Below are 26,323 nucleotides of genomic sequence, written 5' to 3' on the forward strand. Positions count from 1 at the left end.
AGCCACCCACCGCCTCCAGCCATGTCCCTGTTGCAGTGACACTCTTATTGGCATAGCAGAATAAGAGAAAGTAGCTGTTGTTGAATTTTTGGAGGATGGGAAGACTCTTCACCGGTTGGCAGATGGGCCGTAGCATCAGTGTTCTTCAATGTGTTAAACTAAAGCACCATGTTCCAACTTCAATCTATTTCAATGTGACATTCTGTTCAGTTCAAAAATAATTACAGTTTCATTTTCATGAATATACTGTATATTACTGTTCTGATTTTTTTTGTTTTTTGAGGAAATAATGCTTTTATTCAGCATGGATGCATTAAAGGGGTCACATGATGCGTTTTCAAAATGTCCTTTCTCTTTGGAGTGTTACAAGCTCTGGGTGCATACAGAAGATCTGTAAAGTTGCAAAGACTAAAGTCTCAAATCCAAAGAGATATTCCTCATCAAAGTTAAGATTCTGCCTCGCCCCCTAAAACAGCTCATTCAAACACGCCCCCACCTGTCTACGTAACTTTGTGGAAATATTTGCGTAATGCTATCCAAATGTTCATGCAAAGAAAGAAGCCGTGGTTTCAGTAACCGCAGTTAGTGTTGAAGCAGTCATGTCAGGGAGATTCTGTGTGTATCTACGCGAAGGGAAAAACACTTTAATTGCCTTCCAAAATTAGATGCATTTAGGAATCTTTAAGATTACTTAAAACAGAACAGCTAGGCATTTTATGGATGACCGTATCATGAATCTAGGAGAGGATGTAATTCTGACTTTCCTATGACAATCTGGCACTTCTGAATCAGCTGCTGGAAGTATGTTTTGTTATTAGTTGAAGTATTTGCTATTGACTGTTCAAATGCGGAGTTTTGCGCATCACGTGTGTGTGTCTGTGTGCGTGCGAGAGAGAGAGAGAGAGAGAGAGAGAGAGAGAGAGAGAGAGAGAGACATGTCATGTAGTGGAGTCAGCTGTCTTAACCGTCCGTGGCTTGTGTTCTGCAAACACCTAAGAGTTTCATCACTGTGTCTGTCACACTCCTTTCAGGCTTGAACTGATGGTAAAAATAAGAACATTATTAACTGTATTTACTTATATTTTGAAAGAAGAAGCTCTCTTTTTTTCCGCAATTATGCAGAGTGTAACATTTTCGATGAGTGCTTACAGTGTTCGGCCAATCAGAACACTGGGTCAATTGGCCAATAATGTACAGTATTTGAAAAATAATGTGTTTTTTGAACATTAAAGAATCTCAACATATTCTGTTACAGCAAATGCACGAAATAATAATATTTTAAAAAAGCATCATATGACCCCTTTAAAATATGAAAAAAATGACAGTAAATATATGTTATCAAAAAATGTATATTTCAAATAAATTCATTTTTTTCTGAATTCTGAACAGTTCTATTCATAAAAGATTTCTGAAAAGGATGTATCCAATTTTCTCAAAATATTAAGCAGCACAACTGTGTTCTCCATGTTGATAGAAATAAGCAATATTTCCTGAGGAGAAAATCAGCATATATAAACAAAACTCTAGACTGGAGTAATGATGCTGAAAATTCACCTTTGCACCATCGGAATAAATTACATTTTGCAATATATTAAAATAGAGAACAGTTCTTTTAAATTCAAATGATATTTCACAATATACTTTTTCAAAATGAAAAAAAAAAAAGTCTTACCAACCCCGGACTTTTGAATGTTAGATTATTTATATATTTATATTTATATATATATATATATATATATATATATATATATACAGTATTGTTCAAAATAATAGCAGTACAATGTGACTAACCAGAATAATCAAGGTTTTTCGTATATTTTTTTATTGCTACGTGGCAAACAAGTTACCAGTAGGTTCAGTAGATTCTCAGAAAACAAATGAGACCCAGCATTCATGATATGCACGCTCTTAAGGCTGTGCAATTGGGCAATTAGTTGAATTAGTTGAAAGGGGTGTGTTCAAAAAAATAGCAGTGTGGCATTCAATCACTGAGGTCATCAATTTTGTGAAGAAACAGGTGTGAATCAGGTGGCCCCTATTTAAGGATGAAGCCAACACTTGTTGAACATGCATTTGAAAGCTGAGGAAAATGGGTCGTTCAAGACATTGTTCAGAAGAACAGCGTACTTTGATTAAAAAGTTGATTAGAGAGGGGAAAACCTATAAAGAGGTGCAAAAAATGATAGGCTGTTCAGCTAAAATGATCTCCAATGCCTTAAAATGGAGAGCAAAACCAGAGAGTCGTGGAAGAAAACGGAAGACAACCATCAAAATGGATAGAAGAATAACCAGAATGGCAAAGGCTCAGCCAATGATCACCTCCAGGATGATCAAAGACAGTCTGGAGTTACCTGTAAGTACTGTGACAGTTAGAAGACGTCTGTGTGAAGCTAATCTATTTTCAAGAATCCCCCGCAAAGTCCCTCTGTTAAAAAAAAGGTATGTGCAGAAGAGGTTACAATTTGCCAAAGAACACATCAACTGGCCTAAAGAGAAATGGAGGAACATTTTGTGGACTGATGAGAGTAAAATTGTTCTTTTTGGGTCCAAGGGCCACAGGCAGTTTGTGAGACGACCCCCAAACTCTGAATTCAAGCCACAGTACACAGTGAAGACAGTGAAGCATGGAGGTGCAAGCATCATGATATGGGCATGTTTCTCCTACTATGGTGTTGGGCCTATTTATCGCATACCAGGGATCATGGATCAGTTTGCATATGTTAAAATACTTGAAGAGGTCATGTTGCCCTATGCTGAAGAGGACATGCCCTTGAAATGGTTGTTTCAACAAGACAATGACCCAAAACACACTAGTAAACGGGCAAAGTCTTGGTTCCAAACCAACAAAATTAATGTTATGGAGTGGCCAGCCCAATCTCCAGACCTTAATCCAATTGAGAACTTGTGGGGTGATATCAAAAATGCTGTTTCTGAAGCAAAACCAAGAAATGTGAATGAATTGTGGAATGTTGTTAAAGAATCATGGAGTGGAATAACAGCTGAGAGGTGCCACAAGTTGGTTGACTCCATGCCACACAGATGTCAAGCAGTTTTAAAAAACTGTGGTCATACAACTAAATATTAGTTTAGTGATTCACAGGATTGCTAAATCCCAGAAAAAAAAAATGTTTGTACAAAATAGTTTTGAGTTTGTACAGTCAAAGGTAGACACTGCTATTTTTTTGAACACACCCCTTTCAACTAATTGCCCAATTGCACAGCCTTAAGAGCGTGCATATCATGAATGCTGGGTCTTGTTTGTTTTCTGACAATCTACTGAACCTACTGGTAACTTGTTTGCCACGTAGCAATAAAAAATATACTAAAAACCTTGATTATTCTGGTTAGTCACATTGTACTGCTATTATTTTGAACAATACTGTATATATATATATATATATATATATATATATATATATATATATATATATATATATATATATATATATATAAATTCATTTCAGTGTGCATGTGCACATTTTTTCACTATTGGATATTCTTTGAAGGAATTATTCACCCTGATTTTAAAATCTATCATTATTTACTCAATTTCATGGCATTTTAAAATCTGCTTGACTTTTTGAAGAATATGTGCAGAATATCCTGTTTCTCTATAATGAATGTGAATGTGAAGTGGGAGCTAAAAGAGGGAAAGGTTCACTGCAAGGGAAGAGTTTCAGTTTAAACGTTTGATCTGTTTATCACATAAAGCATAACATATGGCTCAGAAGACAGAATATAGCCCATATAGACCAATTTTATGATACTATAATGGTGCTTTGGCAGCCTTTTTGAAGCTTGAAAGCTCCTGTCTTGATTCATTGAAATTGTATGGAAAAGACAGATTTCTCCTTTTGTGTTCCACAGAAGAAAGAAATTCATGAGAGTTTGTAAAGACACGAGGTTGAGTAAATGATGACAGATCGTTCATTTTTAGGTGAAATCTTAACTTGCTGAGTGAAGACTTGAAGCCAGCATAATACTTCAAACCAACCCTGTCTGAATTCCCCATCCACTGGTAGATTAGCATGAATTATTTGTACTATATCGCTGTGAAATGCTCTCGTGTGTGCAAACATGCTTATAGTAATATGTTCATAGCATTGATTCTCCTTTAAAGAATTTAATCAAACGAGCAGTGTACCAAAAGCACAATATAGGAGCCCTCAAATACCCTGAGACCTTTACAGAGGGTCTAATTACCACCACAAGTATTTTCCATTTGCTCGACTCACACTCCAGCTATGATGCCTTCCTATGTAGCGTCGCCTCACCTCAACATACAAGACCCTCCAATTAACTATGTGCCGCCATGCTAAAAATTTCCCTTCTTACGCAGATAACGCCAAGGTCTCAACGTTGTGCAGAAATAATCACAAGGCCTGACGTGATCACAAAACTACAATCCACGAAACAACCGTAAGCCCCTTATGCAAAGCCTTGCTAATTAAAAACGCACTTCTGCTGCCGTGTTGGGAATTTATCGACACACAAGCTCGGTCGGAAATGCCATGTCCTGTTAGTGGTAATGCTAAACAAATGTCTGTACTGTAGATTAATACACTTGTAAGGGAAACAGGGCAATTTAGCTCGAAGGGAATTATTTTTTATTTCATAGGGAATTTGGACAAAATCATTGTTTTATGGCTGATCGACTGAATCGGCCAGCGATTCATTGAACGACTCTTCAATGGATATTAAAATCCAAAATGTAGTGAAAACACTGTAGTTTAAGACATTAACTTGTAAGCACGAAACACAAGATACTTCTACTTTCAATATCAATAAGACTTTATTGGATAAATCTAGGACAATAGAAACTAATCTAACACATAAACACGCACTCGCACTAGTTGCAGAGAAGAGAGAAAGTGAGGAAAGAATGATTTTAAGATAATGAAGATGTGAAATCCCAAGTTTATTGCAATATGTGCAATTGCACAGACCTGAGGAATAATTTTTATTTTTGAAAGAAGTCTGTTATGCTCATTAGGGCTGCATTTATTTGATCAAAATTTGCATACAATTCATATTAGAAATGATTTTATTAAGATCTATTCACAAGCGTTGTGAGGTCTTTATACAGTGCTATCGGAGTCTTTTAAAAGGACGGTCACACTTAAACAAGTCTAAGACTTTCAGAACAGATCGTAACACAAACAGATTAGCTGTCCTCAAAAAGGCCTCCTGTTTATTCTCAGTCTGATCTTTCATCCTAGAGGCACACAGAGAAAGGGGACATCTGTACGGCCCCATAATCTCTCTGCTGTTGTTGTTTTGGCTAATTAAAACCCCTTTACAGAAGCGGCACAATTAGCTGTAATGAGAGACAAACGGTGTGTGTGTGTTTATTCATGGTGGGCACAGTTAAACTACTGTAGTCTTACGCCTGCAGCAAAACCACTTCACCTGCTGGATTCACTCGCTAAAGGGACACGCAATTAATTGTAGCTGAAATGAAGTCCTAGACAAACAGATAAATAAACCAAACCTGGACATAGTGAGAGAATGCGATGCAGCCGTTTTGCGGTTTGCTGATTTCATGAGTCATTTGTTTGCAGTGCTTTACGTGTCAGATTTTCACTGATTTGATTGTTCACTTTTCTAGCTTTGGTGTTTTAGCTAGACTGTCATACAGAGTGAATATGTATTAGCTTTTTTATTTAATGGAATAGTTCACCCTGTCATCATTTATAACACAAACGTATTACTTTCTTCTGTAAAACGCAAAAGGAAAAGACTGGTTTCGGTACTTTTCCATAGAATTACAAGTGATTGAGCTTTAAAAACGACAAAGAGTTCCATTTAATTCATCCATATCACTCATGAACTATAGCTACTTCATGTTTCATGATAGGGGCATGAATACTTTCAAGTCACATGCTAGCTGTATTTGAAGAGCAGACTGAAACTGAAGTATTTATTAGTATTGGCCATGCTGTAACCACATAATACCACGGGGAAACTGTAGTGGAGATTACAAGTTTTCCTGATTGTATGTGGAATTAGACACTGGTTTGTGTGATGAAGTGATTTTCCAAGCACACTGTATGTTCGAAGAAGTAAGTCAGCGCTCTTTGTTCCAGTTAGTGTTTTTTTGAGGACAGGTAGTTTTGTGTTCCAGTTGAGGCTGCGTGTGAAGACAGTGATTAATTTTCTCTCTTCCCCTGCTGCTCTAGATGATGAGAGCGGCTCACGGGTGTCATGGGGCCGCAGAGACGTGCGCTCCAGCTTTATATTCTGGTTGTAAGCGCAGTTCATTTCATTTGGCACAGCACAGGTGTGCTAAATAAGGGTTACGGTTGACTAGTTATGTCAGTAGATCTCTGCTGGAATGAAGTCAGCATATTCACATGTTTAAAAGCAACATGAAATCAAAACCGTGAATGTGTTATTTTTGTGAATGATTATTGTTGCACTTTATTGTGTAGAGAAAAACAATGTCTTTGTAATCTTCTCCAAATAATTCCTGATGGATAAATCAAGTCTTGCCCAGCATTTTTATTTAATATTAGACAAATGGTTGCGAATACCATTTCATGTTGACTTTTGGATGAATCCATCTCCATTTCTTCAAATACCTTTGTTTAGTGTCTGTTTTTTTTATGGGGACAATATATTTGTGATATTTTTTTTTTTTTGTTGAAGTGCACCAATCTCTTTGTTTATGTGTTGTTTTGATCAACATATTTGCATGTTTATCTGGGTTAGAGCAAACAGGGCTGTTTTTCCGTTCTGTGCTGATGTTTGCCATTGCAATGCCCAGTTTTTTTTTCAATGCCCATTTTCATTTTCCCGTTCTCTTTCTCTAAATAAATAAGTGTCCCTGGAGAAGCCCTTGTCTGGACCACTTAAAGAGCAGTGCGATTCTGCGACTTTGACCTAAAAGCATCCCATAATTCCCGGTCCTTTGCTCACTCCTGCCGTGTGCAGTGAATAATGAACACAGGCGGACTAAATTTGGAGCCTCTGTTCTCTTTTTAGCCGCATGAGCTATTTCTGGAGCGCTTGCTCTCACGTGTCGCGTGCGAGACCTGAATTATTCATGACGGGAGGGGTTCTGGAGACGATGAGAGGTGAAGAAAATGCTCATTTCTGCAGTCCAGATCTTTCCTCTGTAAACGTGACAATTGCAGTCTAAGTTCTTTTGATTTTTAATCATGCGTTTTCTCTCTTCTGACGTCTCTCCACTCACAGATGTCCGCTCTCCGAGCAAATCTGTTAATCTCCATCAAAAGGCATAATTTGTATTAATTAGTACCATTACTGAGCAGCTGTTAAGACTACCATCAGTCCAATCGATTCATCTAAAGGTCACGTCTGGTGGTTTGGCGCTGTGTTTATGAAAGGCTCAGTAAAATGCTGTACTACTGAATGAAACATTGATAAAGCAGAGCTGAAGTGATGTGAAGCCACCATGCTTAAACACTTGACATGGAGATATGGAGGGATTGGTAGACAGGTAGATGGATACATGGACTGATAGATAAATAGACACAGATGGATTTATATACGAATATATAGACAGGTAGACAAATAGATCAGTTAGACAGATGGACAAATGGATAGATATATGTATAGACAGATGAAGGGCAAGTAGATAAGTAGATGGATAGACAGGAAGATGATAGACAATGGATAGGTAGATGGATAATAGATTAATAAACACTAGACAGTCTGATAGATAGACACGTGCATAAATAAACAATGGATAGATGGATAGACAAATGGGCAAATAGATTGACAAATATACAAAAGACAAAAACATGTAGACAAATAGATAGATAGTCAGGTAAAAGTAGACAGATAGACAAAATAGACTGACAAATAGATGTATAAAAAGACACACGTATGGATAGACAGGCAATTACACGGATGAAAGGCAGATAGAGGAACAAAATGGATAGATAGACAGATGAATGGATGCATTTACATTACATTTACATTTAGCTGATGCTTTTATCCAAAACGACTTACAATTGCTATATATGTCAGAGGTCACACACCTCTGGAGCAACTAGAGGTTAAGTGTCTTGCTCAGGGACACATTGGTGTCTCACAGTGGATTCAAACCCAGGTCTCTCACACCAAAAGCATGTGTCTTATCCACTGCGCCAACAGACAAAGGACAGTTAGATGAATGTATATGCAGATAGATGGATGGATAGACTGATAGTAGGCTGTTTTTTGGTTTATTGTAGGTACTGTTGAAAGGTTGGTTCTGTCGGTTGATAAACATACTTTTTCATGGATGCTTCACATTGCATCACCTGGCATATGTCACCATGGCGATACCCACCTCATCATATGGCAGGGTGTGTAATGATGAGGGCAGCCATTAGCCGCAGACCTGTGTGCTGTGGACTGAAAGCTTTTCACCGGCTGCAGGCAGCACTCCACTGTACAGGTGATGATTTCTCCAAGGAGAGAAGTGTTTGGGAAGAAAATGAGCTGGCCGGAGGCTCCTGGGGCTGTTTAAATACAGATAAGGCTCTATTTTGGGAACTTTAAAGTATAATATAATTTATAATTTTTTTCTGGTTAATGTCTGCGAGGCAAATCATATCCATAGAAATATAATGGGTCTATCAAAAAATTGCTATTTGACTACTCTGGCCCGTAGGGTTGTCTGAAAGTAAATAATTTGGAGCATAGTTAGTTAATGTAGCATTTTGGTCCATTTCTGTAGGAAAGGAAATGGAAATGGCTCTATTTTTGGTTGGATCAGGTGTTATGCGAGGTCATCTCCCCAGTAAATGAATTTCTGGGCTTTGGACAGGAGCTTTCCCGCTCCGGGACTCAGGGTTAAGTGACTCCACTCATAGACACTCCTCTTGGGAACTGAACTCACTGCACTATCATGTCAAATCTATTTCCTGAGCTCTGCACTGCTGAGTATTTAAGCAGCCGTCTGCTACTTTCCAGCAGTTTTAACACAAAGTACACTAGAGCTTTTGGTGTGATCTTGATGAGTCTGGGTCTTTTGGTTGGTGTCAAAGTGGTTTTCATGAAGTAACCACATCCAAATCTAAGTTTGATTTTACCTTGCCTTTCATTGATGACACAAGTATGCCCAAAAAAATGTGTGTTAGTTAATACCATTAAGGGTATTGCTTTGTATCTTATACCCTTTAAGGGTGTGTATTACCAGCAACCAATCAAACTTCAGCTTACAATGTAAAAATCTGAATGGCCGATCATTCCAAAAAATGGTAGATACGTGGAAGGCATATCAGTTAAGCTGTGTATTAAATTTGGTGGGTTTTTTTCTGCTTTTGAATCATCAGTTAATTTCAAGCATGCACACAACATCATAAGACGTTAATATTTAGTTACGTTTTGGTTGCTTTGTTGGGTGACCAAAACTCAATGTCAATTTAACGTCTAATGTCAAGGTGATGTCCAATACTGACGTCAGCTGATGTTGATATTTGTTGTTTTTAGGTAGAGTAACCAAAATCCAACATTAAGTCAATGTCAAATTGGCGTCAACACGATTTTCATTCTAAAAAAACAAACAAACAAAAAAACATTTCTACCACCTACTTTTTTCGAACTTGACCAATGCTGTTTGTCAGATCTGCACAAAATTGGGTATCCAACAAACCAAAGTATCTTAAGCTCCAGTGCACAGTTTAAGCCCCACCCCCCAATGCGAACAGAGACGTGCAACCACCTTAATACAGTGCTTTCAACTCATTTTTGTTCCCTAACGTGATGTATAGCTGAAGGAAACTTGAATTTAATATAGTATATTATAGAAATGGCCTCAGTATGACCACGTCAGCTGTAACTTGAATCCCATTTCGTAGGTAATGCAATCTGGATTAACGATTAGACAAACACTATTTGGTTTTCTTTAGAATAACATGCACCGATGAATCATTCACAAGACCAAGAACAAGTGTATTAAGAATATATTTCATGTTGACTTCAAATTCACTTTAGGAATGAGATCAGGCTAGTAGTGGATGAATCACTGAACAAGTTTGTAGCTGTTAAAAAGAAGAAATCCTATGCAACTAAATTGTAGTAGTACCCATTGAACTGAAAATCTAGCAAATCAGACAGACACCTATTTGTCCGCTTGATTCTTCCCATTAGTATTCTGTTTTTACCTCCTCCTTTTTGTCTAAACCAAGTATTTAAAGTGCAAGCATTCACCTCTGAGACTGTGAAGCAGCATCAAACGTGCTCCTCGCCCTCTCGGCTTTGATGTGTCGTTTTTATGTTCTTAATCATCGCAGACATTGTCATCAGTATTTTGTCCCTTTCTCTGCAACTTCCTGCCTCTGATCAATTAGAGAGAGAGAGACCTTTAATGTTGTGATGTAATTCACTTAATCAAAACTGATTAAGGTCAAAAAGCGAAGCTTAAACTGTCTGGAGACAGTATAATGAAAGGACTCGATGTACTCTGCTTTCATCCCTTTTTGTCTGCTGTTTGCTTTCTTGTAGTCTTGTCATTTCATCTTCCTCCCCTTTTACGTCAGTATGTTTCCACATATAATAACTGCACTTACTGTCAGTTTTCGACAGCAGTTAAATTTATGGTACGTTTAGAAAATGTAACCAAAAAAAGGTTTTTAACAGGTGCATGAGCAGCATTGTGATGCTGTCTTCTAAAATATATTCTTTTAGTGCATTATTTGCAGACAAGGCAATCCCAAAATACACTGCAACAAGATCAGTAAAAAAGAGAACTCAATCTGGTACTGAGCCATTTAAAATACTAAATATACATTTTAAAACCAAACATTTTAACTAATATCTGAAGTAGTATGTATTGTTATGCAACTTAAATTGCAATTCTACAGGAAGTGTTTTTTGAAGGAACATTTTGTTATATATAAACCATGTAATTTGCAAAATATACATACAAAAATATAGCATACAAAATTTCAAATAAGAAAATTTAAGTAATTTGTTTACATTTTATTTTATATTTTTAAATAATAATAATAGTAATTATTATTATTATTACTACTATTTTTTTTTATAAGTTTTACATTGAATTCAGCACATACTCAAAGAACATCAGATCTGTCCCTGGTTTCTATTTTGTCAGCAGAATATGCATAAAAATACATAGCATACAAAATTTTAAGAAAGGGAGGTTGGGTAGCATTTTAAAATAATATTTTATACAATGTTGTAAAGTTTTTATTTATTTATAAAGTGCATTTTTAGAAAATAATAATTGAATTCAGTACTGGATCTGCTGTCAGATGTTTATTTATTTATTTATCAGACTTTGCGGAGTAGCTCCACCCACAATGAAATCCCATTGGTCTAAAACCCATCAAATAAACATATTGACTGACAAGCTTTGATATTTATTGCTTCTCACATTTTGCTCTAAGAGATGATTCACATCATGTCTGTTTTGGACAACTCAACAACACATGGATTAGAAATTAAGATGCGTTCTTCAGGACTTGACGTTACTTGTTGTGCCAGTGTGCTCCTGCTAAAATCCTGAAAATGTTAGAGCCTCTGATATTCATTCTGATAGGCGCCCAAATGAGTTTCACCTCTCATTAGCTGTTTGACTTGATCTGTTTGTGCTTTCCCACAGGGGATGGCTTGAGCTTTCTTCTTCAATGCAGCCAAGTTATTATTAGGCAGTTATTAATAGTCGTTCAGGATTTTCTACAGCACGGCTCGTCCAATCAAATTTTATAGTCTGAATTATTAATTGTATAAAAAGTGTGTAACTTGGGGCCTTAGGGTACTCATTTGTGTTCACTTTTACTCTGCTCTTTAACTTGGAAATTATAAATGAATCTTGACAACGTTATTTAAAAGTTGTAAACCCAAAGCCACTTGTGTGGTTAAAGTCATTTCACTTTCCTTTAAATGACATGCTGGATCCATGCGGTGGTTTTCCAAGTACAGTATCTAACCATATGCAGCTCTTCTAATGAAGAATGTTTCCATTAGCTTCTTTGATTAATTGTTGACAGTGATCAGCTCAGATCCACCTACAGTTTATCGACGTCTAGCGTCGTTCATTCCAGGCTGAGGCCAAATGAGTTAGTAAGCGCTGATAATTGTGGCCATCAGTGGCTGTCTTGTGGCAGTAAAGCTGTGATTGGGAGGTTGATTAGATACATGATCGGATGTGTAGTGTTAATGAATGGACCATGATTGGACACACTAGGTCATCGACTCTGATGGCTTGACATGATAAAAATGGTGTGCATGTGTGTAAGTGTGTGCTTTGTATGTGTATGGAGAGCAGCATACTGTCTATATGCAACCCATTTAATTCTGATTTTATTTTATTTTATTTTTATTTTATTTTTTTTTGTGAGTAAAAAAAAATATATATATAGTAGGATGATATGTGAATTTAGTGCTGAACATTAAATTATTTTTCTCAACTTTCAAACTTCCCATTGGTCGGTTTGTTTGTTTAATCAATTATTAGTATTATTACTAGGATTATTATTATTTTTTTTTTTTGTAAATAAAACAAAAGTAGTATTCAGTATATAAGACAAAAATGTGTTAGAAAGTGTAACACTTATGCAATAAGGTTTTTTTTAATGCACATATTTAATGGGATAGCTAACATGAAATATGTATACTTACATTTGCCTCCAGTTATATAAGGCATGTTTTCCTGTATGCACGTAAATGTAAGGATAGCAAAGGGCATTCGCTTTCTAGCTGTAAAACCCATAGCATTTCAAATAAAGTGGATTCATGTGCTGTTGAGAAGAGACCTGCAATTAAAGACAAATCCAGACCTGCAATCAGTGCATCCTGTGCCTCGCTTATGACTCATACCATATAATGAAGGAAATAAACAAGTGTGTGAGAGTGTCTATATATTTGTATTTTACAGTGTGGGTCATAGAGACAGATTTTATGATACTTTTTGGTGTGTTTGTCATTTTCAGATTCTTCGAATATTGTCCTTTTTTGTTCATTCCTTAAGCTTCATAAGCAGAATTTATTGATTATGATCTGCAGTTCCTCGGTTGTTTTCTAGATCTATAACCCTGTGTTGTGAAGGACGCATCCTGGTGGGAACGAGCTGATTGTTTGGCTGTATTTTGCTCTAGCTCTCTGTGGTAACATGAGGTGCGCTCTGAGACAGCAGCATTTGATGGATAATGCTGTTGTTGTTTTGACTTTTAACATCCAAGGACAGCGAAACCATTAAGGGACTTTATATTTTTAACTTGTCGGAACGATAGCATAATTTTATGATTTGTCATTCTCTACTGCTCGTAAACTGATGCTACAGTTCGTATCATGTCAGAAGCGTTTGGTTATTTATATGAACCTATTAAATGGGTTTTGTAGCACCTCTGTTTAGGACCTCAGTGGCATAGGTTTATAATTTTATTTTAAGTATGTTTGCTTTACATTTTTATTTTATTTTAGCATGTTCAGTTTTTATTGTATTTAATTTTTTTGATTTTTTGTTATGCATTTTCTCTTTCTTATTTTAGAATTTATCTTATTTCATTTTAGACTTTCATATTTTTTAGCATGTATTTAATTAGTTTTGTATTATATCTTGAATTTCTCCCTAGCTGTCTTTTTATTTTACTTTATTATTATTATTATTATTGCATTTCCCCCCCAGCAGTGGGGTGGGTCAAATTGGTGAATATTCAAATATGGGTGGTCATATGTTAATAAACTCAAACTGACTTCTGAATGAGCTGCTTTTATTGTTTATTTTGAGTAAATTTTCTGGACGGAGTCTCTGTTTGGGTGGCAGAAAAACTGTCTGTGCGTGTGTCCTCATTACATTTCCAATCCTGACAGCTTCACTCAGTTCAACTTTTGCTTCACCATGTTCGTCACCCACAGAAAGTCTAAAACTTTGTACTTTCCATTGAGGGGAAAAAACCAAGCGTCATGTCAATATCACAATTCCTTTATTTTCACATGGTATATTGGCCTTTTTGTGTAATTTCTAGGTTTTCATTTTTATGTTTCTCAAACAATTTGTAGATTGTAATGTGTAAGATTTAAAGTTTTTTTTTCTTTGCATTATTATTTTATTTTTAGTTTTTTCATGCAATTAGAAGGATTATTTTTTGTTTTTTGAGACAAATAATAGATTATAATACATTTTCAGAATTTTCCACAAAATTTGTTTTCAAGTGTTTTCAAATAATTGGTTGATTTTAATGTGGGTTTTATTTGTAAAAAAAAAAAAAAAAAAAAAAAGTGTAATTTTTATTCTTTGTTTTATCGGGTAGTTGTTTTGAGTTTTTAAGTAATTTTTCCTTTTTGTTAAGAAAATTGTAGATTGTAATGTGTAGGCTTTAATTTAGTATATTATAAAAATATTTTAACTTGTATGCTTTCGAAGAATTTAGCAATTTTAATTTACAGATAGATATATAGCTTTCTGGTTATTTTAAGTAAGTAATTTAAATTCAGGAAATTATTAAAATTTAATAATTTTGTTTTCAGGTCATTTGAAAAATTTTCAGGCAGAAACTGGGAGATAATATAAGTTGTATAAACATTTTTAGTTTATTAAACCGCCACTTTTATTGGAAGAGATCTAACCATCCCCAGTTTGCTTTTTAATGTAAAATCTTGTTTTCTTGCAGCTTGCTAAGTGTCTCAAACAAAACTCTTGAGAATGATTCAGACTCAGTGCCATCAACCTCACAGACATTAGTAAACCCAACAATTGTTGTACATCCCCCAATGAGCAGAATGTAGTAGTTTTACGTGATTTTATTACGTTCTGACACATTTCGAGAAGCGCTTGCATTCCCGTACATCTCGATCCTATCTTTCTCTAACTGTGTAATCAGTGCAAACTCATTAAAGCACCCGCACACAGTGATGGTGACCAGGACAAAAGTGATTAGGTTGTTTAAATGGGTTGTGTTTGCATCTGTGTGTGTTGTTTATTCATGGGTCCTGTAGCTTTTTTTCCCCTGCACATTAAGTGTTCAGAATAGCACATACAATGTCTCATTTACATTATTAGGCTAAGACAATGGCAAGTTTGAGGAGAACTCTGGAGGAGAGCGTGTCCCGCGATGGAGATTTTCTAAAGTAATTTTAAGTTGATTGTTTTTGCGATTTAAAATGAAGCACTACTGTTTATTTCCACCACCTTTTGCATCGTTGGAAAAAAGTGGCGTCCTCTTTACCTTCCGATGTGTGCTTCGCATCCCAGTGCCATTATTACATACTTTAGTGTGCGTGTATGCATAAATGTGTGTTAAACAACTTCTCCAAGTATGAAAGCGACATGTTGTGGACGCTTACTAGTTTGTTCCCACAATAGTCAAATACAGTATTTTTCCCCACTAGCTCGTGTCTTCCTCACAGATGCTATCTGACTGATAAGAGCAGTCGTTTTGTGCGTCTGTGTTTGTCTTTCCATTCACTCAGCTTGTGTTGTTACAGAAACGCCTGCCGCCGTCCCTCGTACCCCTTTAGGCCAATTAGTGTCCGTCTTTTACTGAACTAACAAATATTTACAGGCCGGCTATGAGCGGCTCGCAGCTTGAATGATTCAAAGCATTTTATGACTGGTTTGAATGGTCTTTTGTATCGTTTGGTCATTCATACGGAGTCATTGGGTTTGTTTTGCATGTGAAAGTGTAGTATACTGTGCACGGCTCTAAGCTTTTATAGAAGTTCACAGCTGTCTGTATGAAGCTCCTCGAGGGGGTTTGGAAGGCAGTACATGCCCTTTCAGAGGTTTGTGGTTTGGTATTTTCTTAATGGAATGGTTACAGTCTGTTAACTTCAGGATCTCCAACAGCGTTAGCTAAAGGTGTCCTTGTTAATAAACTCATGGTATACTCGAAGGCTATTATCATGAGAGTTTATTTAATATTATAAAGAAACTTTATGTGTAGTGTCAAGTTATATACACACACATATATATATATATATATATATATATATATATATATATATATATATATATATATATATATATATATATATATATATATATATATATATATATATATATCAAAAGATCGAGTGACGAATGAGCCCTATTTTATCTTTGGGTCCTATTTTAACAATATAAACACAATTACTGTAGGTCTAAAGCGTATGGTGCAGGTGCACTTAGGGTGGGTCCTAGTAGTTTAACGATGGGGAAAACAGTCTGCGTTCCTGGCGCATGGTCTAAAAGAGTTGTCCGTATTCTCTTAATAAGTAATGAGTGTGTTTTGGGCAAAACATGCAATAAACCAGTCAGAGTTTTATCTCCCATTCCCTTTAAAAGCCAGTTGCGCTTGCACCATGGCTGATTTGCTTTCAGCGGAATTTGCTAGCACAAAGACAGAATGCTTTTCCAGAGAGGAAACGAAGCTGAACGAAGGTGAAGTGACATTCAGCCAAGTATGGTGACCCATACTCAGAATTTGTGCTCTGCATTTAACCCATCCGAAATGCACACACACAGAGCAGTGAACACACACACACACACACACTGTGAGCACACACCCAGAGCAGTGGGCAGCCATTTATGCTGCGGCGCCCGGGGAGCAGTTGGGGGTTCGATGCCTTGCTCAAGGGCACCTAAGTCGTGGTATTGAAGGTGGAGAGAGAGCTGTACATGCACTCCCCCCACCCACAATTCCTGCCGGCCCGAGACTAGAACTCACAACCCTTCGATTGGGAGTCCAACCCTCCAACCATTAGGCCACGACTTCCCCTATATAATTAATATAATTAATTTTACTGAACAAAATGTTTTTATTTTTTTTCCAAATGAGCAGAAAATTTCAACAAAGTGATTGTTTTGAACTAGTATTAACATAGACATTATTAAAAAAAAAAACATTATTTTAGATAAAGTATTTGTATCAATACCTTATGTAATACCTCCCCTTGCCACCATAAACATTTGTAAGATTTTTAAACAAAATAAACAACTTGAATGATTTATTGTCAAACAAAATCCATTGAACCCTATACATAATTAATTAAATCAGTATTTTTAGTCGATTTCATTATTGTATAGTTTTTTAAGTGTATTTTTATTTAATCGTATACATTATACCATACAAAGGACAAGCAGTTTTGATAAATTATCAATTTTTCTGTTATATAAAAGTATTATTTTCTGTGTATGTCATTCATGTCTGATTTACCATGTATTTTTGTATATTTTAGTTGTGTGTGATGGGGTTGCTAACCGCAGAGATGAGACTTGCTGATATGTGAAATGATTTCAATCATGAAAGTCTTCGCCCCCACTCTTCTTAACCTATACTTATCCAGTTGAATTTAAACTCCACAGCAGGTCAAGTCGGGAATCAAATCAAATTATAATCCCTAGCGGATAATCAGGGAAGGCCACTCGGAAAGACAGTCGGCGTTACTGCTGATTGTGTTTGTGTGCGTGTGGGGTCGTTTTAAAGGTTTTGCCAGCAGAGGTTTGACTCTGCTCTGATCCTAGGTTGTGTAAAACATGCTGCGGAATTGAAACTGCTAATTAGTGCCTGATAAAGAAGGATTTGCCCTGTAATAGCTGGTTGGCGCAGCATTTAGAAACCCTCGGCCAAGCCAAGTAACAAAAGTGGTGATCTTACCCCAGATTAAGAAGTCTGGTCAGGTAGCCGTTGCCCTCTGATCCTGGTGGATAAAATGTTTTTGTTGTTTTTTATGGTTCTCATTAAAGAGATGTTTTGTTCTCTGAAACATTTTTTTTTTGTCTCACTTTAAGATGGATTCAGCCAAGATTTAAAAGCTTGTCGACCAATTTCCCATGTTTGCTTTGTGTTTATTTCCTCCTTCAAAACCGATTTAACATACACTTTACATTTTCTCAGTGTGGATATTGGATATCGGCATTTTTCGGGAGTTGTGGCCCTGCGTTGTTGTGCATACATTTACAGCCGTAGGTGTTGGCGTAATTGAGCGGGTATCCAAGTCTGCGTTAGTGGTCGATGCTGCCGTCATACCTGCATCCACCTACATCAAATGCTTAATCAATTCTTTACCGGCAAACAGGATTATGAGCAGAAGCCTTTGTGTGCTAGAGCTCCCGATGGAGACCCAGCTCTCAGCACCTAGATCCAATTGAGCTCCGTTCAAATGGCAGATCATTGATTGGCCTGATTGGTGTAGGCTGCATCTTGTTCTGTTGAAGACTTCTGTCCTTGTGCCAGATCCAGTCAGCCTTTCTGTTTGTTCCCAGCAGATCTATCTTACCAATTAATACTAGTCACCATTATACGATACAGATTGTTTCAAAGTAGCTTCCCAGTCATAACAAAATCAATGTAAACATTTCTAGTCATATTAATACTAGTTGTTTGACTGGTGCTTATGGACCCTTATGTCTTGTGGCATGTTTTTTAAACCAGTCACCAGTTGCCATGTGATGGTAATCACTCTTTAATTATTTGGTGTTTTTTAGTTTTAATATTCATAATCTTCACAGTCATGCTTTATAAATGTTGTGTGTGCAATAAGTGTTCTTTAATGCATCATTCTGTATCACTGCAATATAAAAATATTTTAGATATGTTTATGTCAATGCATTTGCATGTAAGCATTACCCTCTTTTAAAACCTTTCACAAGAATCTTGTGCCACTATAAATAGTTGCTCAAATAATGATTCAGTATTATTCTTTACTGAAAGTCATGCATCATCATGCATACAATTTGATTAATGAAATATGACATTTTGATTAAATACTGACATATTATGTTTATTAAATTAGCAGATGCTTTTATCCAAAGTGCCTCAACAAATAAGGAATAAATCAAGCGATCATCATAATGTTAAAAAGATAACCATTCTTTTTAAAAACGTTCTGAAAACACAAATGTAACTGGATGTATTTTTGACATGTGGACTTGGTTTTTTAGCTGAAAATAAGTCAGCAGCTATAAAAAAAAATGAATATGCAATGCAATAATTATTAATTGATCCGTAAACCATAATTGGTGCATTGAGTTTCTTTGTCAAAATAATGCACTGGAATGCATTTCTATGCATCTTTTACATTTTGCAGTTTTATGCATTTTTAAGTTATGCAATTTTGCATCCCTACTAACGGATGTCCTGACATTCACTATGCAAGTCCACTGTAGAGATCTTAACACAGTTGTCCCATCCATGTTGGATTTCAAACTTAATTCTATGCTATCTAGGTGCATCTGATCTCATTTAACCCCACAGCAAAAGGAGAAAGTTACACTGAAAGAAAAACACTGCAACATTTACGAGTCTGTTATTAAATATCACTTCTGTGGTTCTGTCCTCCAACACGTCGGTGTACAGAACGCAAACGCAGTACTACTGCAGTCTGCTGCTACACACACTGACAGCACACTCATTATAGCCTGATTCCTACATTTAATAACAATAATCTGTGCAAACAGTTACCTAAAGCTTTAGAGAAGTTAAGAAGACACCGTGCTGTTCTCTAAGAGTAGTAAACTACACTCCAAAATATTTCATCTCCAAACACTTTTAAAGAAGTCACCCAATTTTTAGAAATTAATTCAGAGACTGGTGTGTTTGATTTGTGTAGGCATATATTGCAGCATTTTACATGCATCCACCCAAGATTTTAAAACTTCAAGTGATTAACATAAGAAAATTACACAAAAATGCCTTTTAAGGACTGTAGTTTTCCAGATGCAACCTGTTTTCACACTCAGTTATGTCGATGAAACAAAAAGAAAGCCAGTGAAAGCTTGCATAAACATTTTCTATTTTGAAGTTTAGAAATGCTGCTTTCAACTAAATTTTGGTCTATTTTGAAATACTGTGGCTTCTAAAAAAGTGAATGAACAAAGAAGAAAATGTGACAATTTAGTCCATTTCAGAACAACACAGACAAACTACAGGTCTTTAATTTAGGCAATAGTCATTTTAAGCGTGCAATTTTGCTTTGTCACAATGACATTTTTAAATGACCACGTCAAATGGCAACTGTAGGACCAAGCAGAAGCCTCTCATGTTGGCAACAGGCAAGCAGTAAGTGGCAATTCATCTTTGGCTAGTGCTGATTTAATATCTGCCCAAGTGGTGGATTTCGCCTGTATGGGTTAAGTGCAATCACTAGAAATTGGATCAAGCCTGTGTTATATTTATTGACATTAATTTTTTTATGCATTTGACAGATCCAACATGGCACAGAAAATGGCCTAACATTTAACAACATCTATTTATTTATTTAAATTTATTTGTTAATTTATTAATTTATTAATTTTTTTGCCCAAATAGAATGGGTTATGTGCTGCTTGGACCCTGCGCTGTCCTTTATTCCCTCTCTAAAGATCTGCAGTGGCGTGTCATAGATCCCTCAATCTGCAAAGTAGGACGATGAGCAAATAATTTAGTGCAGTGGATCGAGTTTAGATGAATCATTCGTAAGGCCAAATGAAATCTCCAGTAGACACGGACCTCCCTTCAGAGAACATTTCACATCCAGACTTCCCTTTCTCTTTTTATGTGCTGCTTTGCTCATTTGACAGCACTGTAGAGCAGTTTCACGGCGTTTTCCCTTCGTCATTGATCTGCGGGTCAGTGTTTTCACAGCTAAACTGACACTGTAACCTGTGTTTGTGATTCAAGCATAGCTGGTTATTGATCAGCGTCCGTCAGGTTAGCTGAGCATCGATAACCACTCACAATGAGCTTCGTACTGTTGGAGTCTGCCTTTTCTGGTAATTTAATTTGATTTTAATGATAACAATAAAATAGCAAATTTAAATTAATTACTTATCCTAATATAATCTTATATGTGTGTGTGTGTAATGGCAAAATCAGTGTTTGGAAATGTAAACTGATATTTGTAATAATTTTGGCCACCACTGTATACTTGAAGAATTTTCCATTGTTGTAGTTTGAAGCAATATGTTTGTGTTCGATTCTTTGTATTGTTCTGCTCAGTGAACCTTTGAATTGTTTGTTTGCAAAAGTTTGAGCCTAGGGCTTCTTTATCATTTGATGCAGGGAGGCATTTGCTGCCTCTATGAATTTGTTAGTCACCTTTGTTGATTGTGAATATCCAGGCATATCTGGCCAGAGCCGAGGGAAGAATGTGGCAGGATGGATCCAGCAGAGGAATTCTGCCATAGAAGAATAATTAAAGCTGGAAATGAACAGGAGTGATTCTGTTCTTGAGATGAATTCAGTGTGGTCCAGAACAGGAAGTTCTGATTTGATCAGACTCTCTCTGGAGAAAGAGGCATCGCCAGCCGGAGGCTCACAGCCAGGTTTGGTGTCAGTCTCTTTATTTCATAGCCAGTGTCAATGTGACAGAAAAATAAAAGATTGAACAAATGGTTCTGCTTGATCGGATGTAAGGCTTGATATTTGTGTGGATGTCTTGTATAGTATCATGCTGCTTCATAATTTTTTTTTTTATATAAATTTTATATTTTAGTCATTTAAGCTTAGTCTTTTTTTAGTAAGTGTTGATGGATATACAGTATATGTGTGTGTGTGTGTGTGTATATACACATTTATTCACATTGAACACACATTTCTCATTTCATCACATGTGGATACGTGGAATTCAGCGTGAATATGTGCATGGAGGAAAATGGAATCACTATTCAATGCACTGGTGCATGCACTTTAAAAGTAGATTTGCAAAAAATAATGTAGAGATAAATTAAATTCAGTGTTCATATGCACACATAAAAGAAAAAAAGCAATAACAATTCAGGTTGCATGTAAATGCATGAAAGAAAAGATCAGTTGTGGCTGAGCACAAGTGTTGTACTGACTGTTTTTTTTTTTTTTTTCTCAATTCTTTTACAAATATTACTATTACATCATCAGTGATGGCAAGATTTCTGAATGTCGAAGTGACCTGCATTAAAAAAAAGTGGCAACTGAGAGATTTTATTCTGACCTGTTCACATCCTCAGACTCCGATAAGAGCTATTTTTACAAGTTGAAACTCATAATTACGGTAATTCAGTGGGGATTTTCAAACTTTAATGTCAAATTTAAGTGCTACAGACATCTGTTAAGCAGTCGGAGCTGAATTAATTGGAGAATTTTGTGAAGACGAAGAAAAAGAATCTGAGGGAGGGATCTGAAGTCTGAGTGCCACTTTGAAGCGTTGTAATTAATTGATCTTATATAACCATTCAGAGTCTACCACACATTTTTAGGTGCTCGATGATTCAGCCGTGACAGTGAGAGATATCCCTCGTTCTTTCAACGCTGATTAATAGCGGCGCGTCGACCAGCCTGAACTGCGTTTGAAGGACATTGCTCTTGTCTATAGCTTTGCAATTCAGAACGAGCAGATTGAAAAGGGTCTTTTGTGTCGCTCAGACCTGATTCCCTCTAGTGTTTCTTTCAGCGTTGAGTAGTGCACTTGAGAACATGTGCCCTGATCTTGAAGAAGACAAGACGGATGTTTCCTTTAGCCTTGTGGAATAAAACCCTCGAGCAGGTACGGCTCTAGTGTGATTGTAGTGGCCTGAAAGCACCAGACACCTTCATGTCTGCCAGCCGAGAGTCAGCGCTAATGTGGAGGAAATGAGATGAGAAGATAAACTCTTGCTGAGGTCGCCCCTGCTGTTTCTGTGCTTTTATATAGATTTCCAAGTAAAATTTATGCTGTTACATGACAGCGCTCCACCTTAGTATAACTCTTAGTATAACCCGCTTAATAATTCATCTAAATGACCACATGGTTAAACATTTACAGGAGGGCTGTTAATAGATCGCTGACATTTATGTTCTAGAATCTAAGAAAGCTTAGGAACAGAGTTTATCCAAACCTCTCGGTAGAAACCCTTCTGATCTGGTTAGTAAGAGTTTGTTTGAAACCATTTACATGCACATCCTGCGGCTCAGTGGTAGAGTATTGCGTTAGCAGCGCAAAATGTTGTGGGTTCAATTCCCAGGGAGCACACATACTAATAAAAAAATAAAAAAATAACAAAATTATAGCCTGAATGCACTGTAAGTTGCTTTGGATAAAATCAGCATCTGCCAAATGCTTAAATGTAATCATGTACCAGAGGATGTGTGCAGTTTTAGAGTGCAAACTATGTGATGATTTTAAGAATGTCTACTTATATTATTAATAATAACAATTATATATAATAGATATTGATATGAATATACCATCTAGTACTGATGCAAAGTGGCCTGCTGTTGAAATGTTAACCACCTCAAATGGCCACAGCTATTGTTTGCGAGCTTTCCTAGTGGAAAGTATGAATTTGTCGTCTAACTTTTTGTCATAGAGAAATGTTGTCTGTTTAGGTTGAATTGTTTTGATGTCCTTTGGGTGCACGTGAGTCTTAAGCAGCAGCTCAGACTCGTGTAATACACAGAACCCCTGCAAACTCCAGGAATCAGTCTGCGCATGTGGCTCTGCCGAGTCGGGCAGTTTTTTGTATGGAGTTTGCATTTATTTGCATGTCTGATTGCCCTCTTTCTCCCTGTCTTTGTTCTGTTCATCATTTTGGAGGAATAGCTCCACCCGTCTACAGCTGATCTACCTATCATTTTCACATCCCCTAGCAACAGCTCTTTATAATACTGTACTAAATATAACACTTGGTAAGGTGTCGCACCAGAGCCGTGTGTGTATGCATATGTTGCGGAGTCTTGTTTCCGTACAGATCCAGCTTTATCCGTGGGCATGTGTGTGCTGTAAGTCTCACTGATATATGACATTACACTAACTGTGCTTTCTGATGCCAGTCGTCTTGACAAAGAAAAGTCCAGATCAAATTTCAGTATAAAATTAAAAGAAAGAGTGTTACGAATATTAAACTGGTCCTATTTTATGCCAATCTTTTCATGACAATTAAGCATAGTTTTCACCTCAATGAACATTAACATAATGCACCCTGAAATGTAATCATTGATTGTTTTTGTAATTTTACATTTCTGTCAATTCTGATTCTCAGTAGACTTTCACAAGTAATACGGGAGCACAATCCAATGATTTTGATTAAGAAAAATTTTAATTTTTAAAATGCTGCCATGCATAAATGTTTGAAGATGAAATGGAGGGCTATTATTTGTAAAGTGAATCAAGAGAAAATGAGCTTAAATTATCTCGTATTGTCTACAAACTGAACACACACACGCAGAGAGAGAGAGATCGTCTCTGAATACTCCTGAAATAACAACCAACCACTGAACTTGTGTTCAGAATACAAGATTGAATGAGCATCCTTCATGTTCCTACATCATTCATCTGTTGGATAATTTTTGGTGGATTTACTTTCTGAATGAAGAATTTGTATCCTATTAAAGCTGCTGTGGATGAACAGACAACAAAGCTTAAGACATTCTTAAAATCAACATGAAAATGTCATTCTTAACCAATTTTACTTCAGTGAAACAGAACATTGAAAAAAAAAAAAAAAATAATAATAAAAAAAAAATATATATATATATATATATATATATATATATATATATATATATATATATATATATATATATACATATATATATATATATATATATATATATATATATATATATGTATATATATATATATATGTATGTATTATATTAAAAGTTATTTTATGTAAGGAATTTATTGGATTTAAAAAATATATTTTTTTTCCTTTAAATAAATTTAATTAATACAAAAATACCAAAACATGGAATTAAATTGTGCGCAAAATAATAATAATTTATAATATAATAAATATATCATTATATCATATATGTAATTTATTTCTGTGATTCAACGCTGAATTTCCAACATCATTACTCCAGTCCTCATCCTTCAGAATATTGGAAACAGTTTGTCTGTTTATTTATTATCATTATTAATTTATTTTTTATTTTTATTGGAACCTGTGATACTTTTTCAGGATCCTTTAATGAATAAAAGGTTAAAAAAAAAAAAATTCTGTATTTTTTTTTTAAATCAAATAAATGAAGCCTTGATGAGGATAAGATAATAATAAATAAATAAAAAAAAACATAAAAAATCGTACTACTCCAAAACAAACCTAAACCTTTATTTAACATAACCAACCCATGAAACACCCTTTTTTTTCATAATCCAGTTCAATCGACTCAAAGTTGTGCCCTATTTTCATATTAATATTGTTTCATACATCACATTATTTTGACGGCTAAGTGACGATGTGTTTTGTGGCATTTAAAGACTGAGCTTTAAATGAAACAGGACTTGTTGGAACGGATCTTGATTAAACAGCTTGTGTTTAGTCGGTGCCGGTGGCATTGTTCTGTTCCAAAAAACGCTTTCTGTTTCTGGTGAAATGCTATTTTGGGACTTGAAATAACATTTTCGGTTTGCAGAGTGAAAAACTTTATTTCACCAAGTTTTACGTCAGGAGCGAGGGAGCATGCAAAGCAAAACATTTGGCTCGGTTTATTAAAAAAAGCTTGACATTTGCCTTCTCGGTTTTTGATAACGACTGTTAAATCATCTTTACCAAAACAGACAGCCGTACGAGCCAAGACATCTACAGCTGTCCTGTCAGTGAGAGATTATTGAGCTGCTGTAGTCCTGCGGTGCAGGCTGGCTGTCTCTGTGTCATTGACAGTAGCCCACAGGGACCGCATCTCCCAGCATGCCGCTCTCCGGGGACGGGGCTCGTGTGACAGCTCTGCCTCCGGCGCTTGAAGAGACACAGAAAACTCCTCATCGGGATAGATAGAGACAGCTGAGAACAGCTTTCTTCACTATCAGTAGCACAAAACCTGTTTTATGTGGGTTTTGTTTAATTGTAAAGGGTTTGTTCATCAAAGATTTGTCAGCATTTACTTTTTTCTCTTAGGCGGAAATCAAAGGACATCTTTTCTTTTCTTACTGTAATAGTGAATGTGGACTCAAGTCGATGAGCTGCAAAAATGTTAAAAATAGTCTGAATTACAATACCATACAGTTCAATAAGGTTTTGAAATTATAATAATTAATAATAATAGTTTGATAAAAAATGACATACATTATGAAATATATTAGTTTAAAAATGAATGTTTTCTATTTGATTATGTTTTAATATCATGTAATATATTCCTTTGATGCAAAGCTAAATTTTGAGCAGCATCACTCCGTCTTCAGTGTCACATGATCCTTCAGAAATCATTCAAAAACATTTCTTCTTATCAATATTGAAAACAGATGTGCTGCTTAATACTTTTTGTAAAAACTGATTTTTTTATTTTATTTTATTTTTTGTACCCAGGATTTTTTGATAATTAGGAAGTTCAAATGAATTTATGTATTTAAAACAGAAATCATTTGTAACATTATAAAGGTAATTACTGTCACTTTTAATCAGTTTAATGCATACTTGTTGAATAAAAGTTTTAATTTCTTAAAAAAAAAAAAAAAAAAAAAAAAATATATATATATATATATATATATATAT

At 35.8% G+C, this 26,323-nt stretch overlaps 1 protein-coding gene across 1 annotated transcript in view; it reads left to right on the forward strand.

The window, feature by feature from the left end:
* Positions 1-26,323, forward strand: part of LOC127979487 (trafficking protein particle complex subunit 9-like) — a 62,771-nt gene that overhangs the window by 34,700 nt on the left and 1,748 nt on the right. The gene's annotated exons all lie outside the window — the stretch shown is intronic.

The sequence above is a fragment of the Carassius gibelio genome, chromosome B19, assembly GCF_023724105.1.
Source record: "Carassius gibelio isolate Cgi1373 ecotype wild population from Czech Republic chromosome B19, carGib1.2-hapl.c, whole genome shotgun sequence".
Classification (NCBI taxonomy): Eukaryota; Metazoa; Chordata; class Actinopteri; order Cypriniformes; family Cyprinidae; genus Carassius; species Carassius gibelio.